Below are 5,803 nucleotides of genomic sequence, written 5' to 3' on the forward strand. Positions count from 1 at the left end.
AATGAATGTTATGCTACTATTTATAAAAATAAAATCAGAAACCCATTAAAAGATAAGTTCTCTATCATTTTTTCAATTCACAAATGCACACTTGCATTGCCTACTAAGAAAGTTAGTACTGGTAGTCATCGGGTTAATAAGAGGAATGAAATGATAACAGAAACTATAAAAAAAACAAAATATTAGTCTTATGGACATTCCGGATAACAGACGTGTATTACCTGGATTATGAAAAATGTGCTGGTAAGAAAAAATTTAAAAGGTTTTCCTAAAAATTCTGATCCAGTCTATGTTCTTTAGTCAAACACAGTTCCATGGAAAAGAAGACAAGGCTAAGTGCACTCAGAATTATAGGATTTGCAATTTCAAGCCTTTCAGCAGAAACCTATATAAAATTTAGAATTTGTTTGTTTGTAATTAAGCACAAAGCTACATAATGGCCTATCTGTACTCTGTCTATCAAGGGTATCAAAAACTGGATTCTAGCATTGTAAGTCCATAGACATACCACTGTGCCACTTGGAGGCAAAATTTAGAACGTTCTTTGCGAGGACTAATTAGTTTTGCAGCAAAGAGGCAACTAGTGGCAGTCAAATACAATTAAAATTAAATATTTTATTTATACCTGTAAACTCTAATCTACATATTAAAAACCAGTATTTTTCGTTTAAGCGATTTCGAAATATAAAAAGATATTGTCACAAATAAACAAAATTACAGACCAGACCAATATCCCATCCCTCCGCCGAAGCTGTAGATAGTAATGATATTGCTAACCGAATGTTACATTGATTTTGCTGATGAAAACTCAACTTGAAAGAGCAATAGTGTACGGACAGGACTTCGGCAAGACTTTAGTCGCATTTGCACTTATGTGTTGTGCATTATTTGAAATTCGCATTTGTATTTTGTATTTATGGCAAAGCTACTAGACTATCTCACGTAATTGGATTTCCATGAAAGCACGTTTGGGTTGTCTACCTCAGTCTTTCTGGAGCTTGTCAGACAAATTATATGTATATAAAAAAAAAACAATCAAGAAACGCATTTATTGTCAATGTCTCATGACAATTTTTCCCAGGGGAAATATTGTTGAAATATTAGCAGGTAAACGATAATAATAATACTTTTATCAAAGTTTTAGAGAAATTGTGAGATTTTTTTTATATTATTTGACGTTTATTTTAGTAAAGAACACTAATCACTAAAAACTCTTACAACTGCTAGGAGTCATTTCACGAAATTTCCTATAATGCCTCAAATGAACAATAACTTTATCATCCATATGTTCTGATTATACACTACAACAAATTAGAGCGAATATTCACTGTCAGAAATTGATCTCATACCACCATTTGTGAAGCGAGCTAAGGCGCTGCGTTTAAACCGTGTTTTTATGTATCGCGTAACTTGTTTTAAATTTGAAATATAGATGAAAATCGCGAAACGTCCTAGCTTGTCAAAGATCTTAAACATAAGCCTAATCACATTTTTCAGTTAGCGAAAACTATGCGACTTTCTATTTATAAATGGTATGATTTGTTCGAGTGTAATTGCTATGAGGTTTGAGCAAAACATAATGAAATATTTGCGTTTTTATAGTTACCATTCGCCAAAACTTCACCTGATTTTTTCCGTTAAAGGTTTCGGGTTATGCAAAAAGCTTTCAAAGCATTTTCTTATTTATGACGCCTACAAAACCACTATATACTGTGCACTAATATGTATCTTTTAAATTTATACTTTTGTATTGTTATTTCGCTAGAGGGAATTTCATTACTAGAAACCTCTTGAAAGTTTAGGAAACGAATTGACCACTATAAAAACGCGAATCACGCGACAGTACATGATGATTGATTACTGAGATTGCGTGTTTGTTTGTCAATCTCTCAGTAACTCTCAGGCAATTAATTCGGTTTTGTTGATATTGAGTTTGCCTTTTGTTGAACAAGTAGATATACCAGACAACTTAGCAAGCAAATGAAACTCGTGTTGGCGTCTACTGTGAATTTAGGCTTATCACTATAAGTGATTGTTAGTTAATCTAAATTAGGTTAAAATAGAAAGTTTTAGTAGAAGGAATAAAACGTTTTTTTAAATCATTAAAAGGACTGATTTTTACGAAATAATCCAAACGAATCCACCAGTCACTAGTGTTGTAATGTATTTTATAGTTTAGGCTTCCCAGTGGCTCTGCGGTAAGTCTGCGGTATAACGCTAAAATCCGAGTTTCAATACCCGTAAGGGGGCACAGCACATATATCACATTGTGCAGCTTTGTGCTTAACAGTAAACAAACAAACAGTTTTATCGTTCGGTGAATTATTTTAGATTATATGGTGAAAATAATGCCAAATCCATTCCGCGTAACGATAACGAATTTCAATAACGTTTGCTAAAGACTAAGTTCGCTTTGACACAAATTGTAGGGCCAAGTTCACAAACAACGTTTTAACAGAAAACACTACTCATTACTCATTGAGTCACTGCTCCACTTTACTCTACTTGTATTTATTTCTTATTCGCCTTATACTCAGTACACTAATTTTCCTGGCCGGCATGGCCAGGTGGTTAGGGGGTTCGACTAGCATTCTGTGGGTCGCGAGTTCGAATCCCTGTCTTACCAAACATGCTCGCCCTTTCAGCCGTGGGAGCATTATAATGTGATGGTCAATCCCACTATTCGTTGGTAAAAGAGTAGCCCAAGAGTTGGCGGGGGGTGGTGATGACTAGCTGCATTTCCTCTAGTTTTACACTTCTAAATTAGGGACTAAATTAGTTTGCCCCTGAAGAAGAAAGGTCAACCTTTCGAAAGCGCTCGGGCTATAGGGTTTTTATTCATTTTTATAAACACAAGTAAATATCATCGAAGAGAATATCGACTTGTGATAAAACTGATAGAAGGAGTATAGCGACAGAACTGTAGTATTACAAATTGACGTCAATGTAGTACAAAGCAAAAGAGTTATGAAAACAAAATCAACAAAGTATAAAATTGTATCACTGACACACAAAAGTATGATATATATTTAAGCTAACCTGGCAAATGCTGGAAGAAATCCAGCTATAGCTCTCTCTGCATTCCCTCAAGAATTACAACCTCATGCATCATTAACTGTGCCATATGCAGTAAGGAAACCCATCTGGGCTACACTTACTGCTATCACTGTTGTGCCACCTGTAACTATTTGACCTTCCTGTACTACTCGAGCTACACCAGCATCTCATGAAGATGCGGAGTTTAGCAGGCCAGTTCAACAACCTTGACTAATACAAGAAAGAACAGATTATGATGAAAAGGTACCTTGAAAAACATATCAGACACAGTTTAAAATCATTCCCAAGGTGAGTGGGTGGACTAGTGAAAAATAAAGCTCTTGTTGTACATTTAAAAGGATCAGTTTTAATAACATTAAGCAATCTCCCTACAACTCTAGCAACTACTAAGCATTAGTAGCTATCTTAACAAACATATTTGAAGTATCACATCACAAAGAAGTTTCTAAACAAAGATTAGGAGCTGGCAAAAGAGGAAGAACGAGATCTTAGCCGAGCTTGATGAAAATGTAGAAAGGCTTGCTCAGTTGTACTATCAAGATGCTCCACGCGAAGTGATAAATTCGTTGACAAACGACCAACAATTTATATACCTCACACTAGATGAGAATATGTGAATTCGACTAAAACAAAATTGATAACATCCTTTAAAAAACTGTCTAGTTGGCAACTGAACTTAAATCAATTAATGTTTTAGATATACAAGTAAAAGAACCATTCACGAATTATTAGATTATCAGATCAAATAATGTGGCAACCTTAGTTTTCTCTGAGATAAGTTTCAAAAAACTCATAGATTAATTAGACAGTTGCATTTTCAGAATGAAAGAAATAAACAACAACTGAATTTCCAGGAACTGCAGATAAAAGCTTGTGGAAAGTAAATACTTCTCCACAAATAAGACAGAAAATGGGAACTACTATAAATATGAACATTACAGTCGATTTGGTTTGTTTTCAATTTCGCTCAAAGCTACACGAGGGCTATTTGCGCTAGCCGTCCCTAATTTAGCAGTGAAAGACTAGAGGGAAGACAACTAGTCCTCACCACCCATCGCCAACTCTTTTACCAATGAATAGTAGGACTGACAGTCACTTTATAACGCCCCCATGGCTGAAAGGGCGAGTGTATTTGGTGGAAAGGGGATTCGAACCGCAGATTGACAAGAAAAACAAGTGCTCGTAAAATTCCAGCAAGTGGAAAGTTTGAAGCCACTCTCATCATGGTAAGCTTCTATACGCGACATGATGTGTGGGTGATTGACAGGAGTGAGATTTGACGTTACTTAGTCACTGACCAAGAAATCTCTGCACACTACACGACAATTATACCACCAAAAGTTGAACTTTCGGTGATGTCAAGGATAGAAGCGCTGGATAATGGAGACCACTAACTACACTGAGGCTTGGATATTCTACAACAAAGATATGAAGACTGATTGTTAATGAGGCCAATGATTCCGATGTGGTTCGAGGAAAAGTGAAATATTTGTGGGCAGAACTGGTTGACATGAAGAGGGTACTAGCCAAAGCCAGAGATAAGTTGAAGATCACTGCAGCAGTCAACTGTAAAACAATAACCGAACTGGAGAATGTACTGATTGGGTTAAAGTGGAAGAATGTAGAGCCTCGAGCTAATTCTGTGTACGTTGTAAGTTTTGTATATTTATTTTCCTAGCTTAAGTGTATATTTGTTATATTTTTTCTTTAATAAGAAAAGTAATGTATATATATATAAGTATCTCTATGGTTCATTTTTTATATTTGTTATTCTTTATTTTTTGTCAAATATCTTTGATAGATAGTTGGTCTTTTGACAAGAGTTATTTTGCCTGACATTTGACTTTTTTTCATTCAGTTAGTATGATTATTTATTTTGGAGCAAAGCCACATTAGGCTACCCGTTGTGTCCACTGTGAGGATTGAAATATCGAAGTTTAATGTTGTATGTCTCTAGACTTACTGCTGTCCTGTTTTCATTGCTTTTATCTAACTGTCATATTCTTAACCAGGTCTTTTTTTTTTCATTATTTATTTATGTAATGAGTTAAGTTTCTATTTTGATGATGCTTTGCTTTTTAAAACGATTATTATCCTGTATTATGTTTAATTTTTAGTATGACACGTTATTTCTTGCTTGGAATTTACTTAAAAGGCTTGTTGCGTCATCGAGATCACGTGACTATTCTCACGCCCTCTACTTTCTAGAACTATCTTGTACTTTGGCGAATGCTCTAGCATTTACTAGATATAGGGTAGTCTCGTATATAAAAGAGGGTGACAACTAGACGATAATGTGTGTGTAGATAGTGAGTAATTGAACTGCAGTCAGAAGTATTGTTGACGTTCATTGATATAGCGTTTGTTATAGAGCGACTGTTGAAAATGAGTGTATCGTAAAGTTGTATTCGGAAAGAATAAACCAGTTTTATTAAGTAAGGACTTGTGTCGCTAAAGTTTCGTCAGAACGAAGTTACGGAAAGTTAATTAACAAACGGAGACGTAACAAATTGGTGTCAGAAGTGGAACGAAAAAAAAATGGAAACGAGAGGCGGAAAATCAAACTAAAGTTTAGCAGACTTGATGGCAGCAATACAAGAGCAGCAAAAGAAACAGGAAGAGAGACAACAGCAGCTGCAAGAAAACCTGCAACAGTGGCAGCTCGAACAAGAAAAGAAACAAGAAGAACGAGAAGAGAAATTACAACAGTTGTTAGAGTAAAAAGAAAAGAAACAAGAAGAGAAAC

This window comes from Limulus polyphemus, unplaced genomic scaffold (genome assembly GCF_000517525.1).
Source record: "Limulus polyphemus unplaced genomic scaffold, Limulus_polyphemus-2.1.2 Scaffold569, whole genome shotgun sequence".
NCBI classification, from domain to species: domain Eukaryota; kingdom Metazoa; phylum Arthropoda; class Merostomata; order Xiphosura; family Limulidae; genus Limulus; species Limulus polyphemus.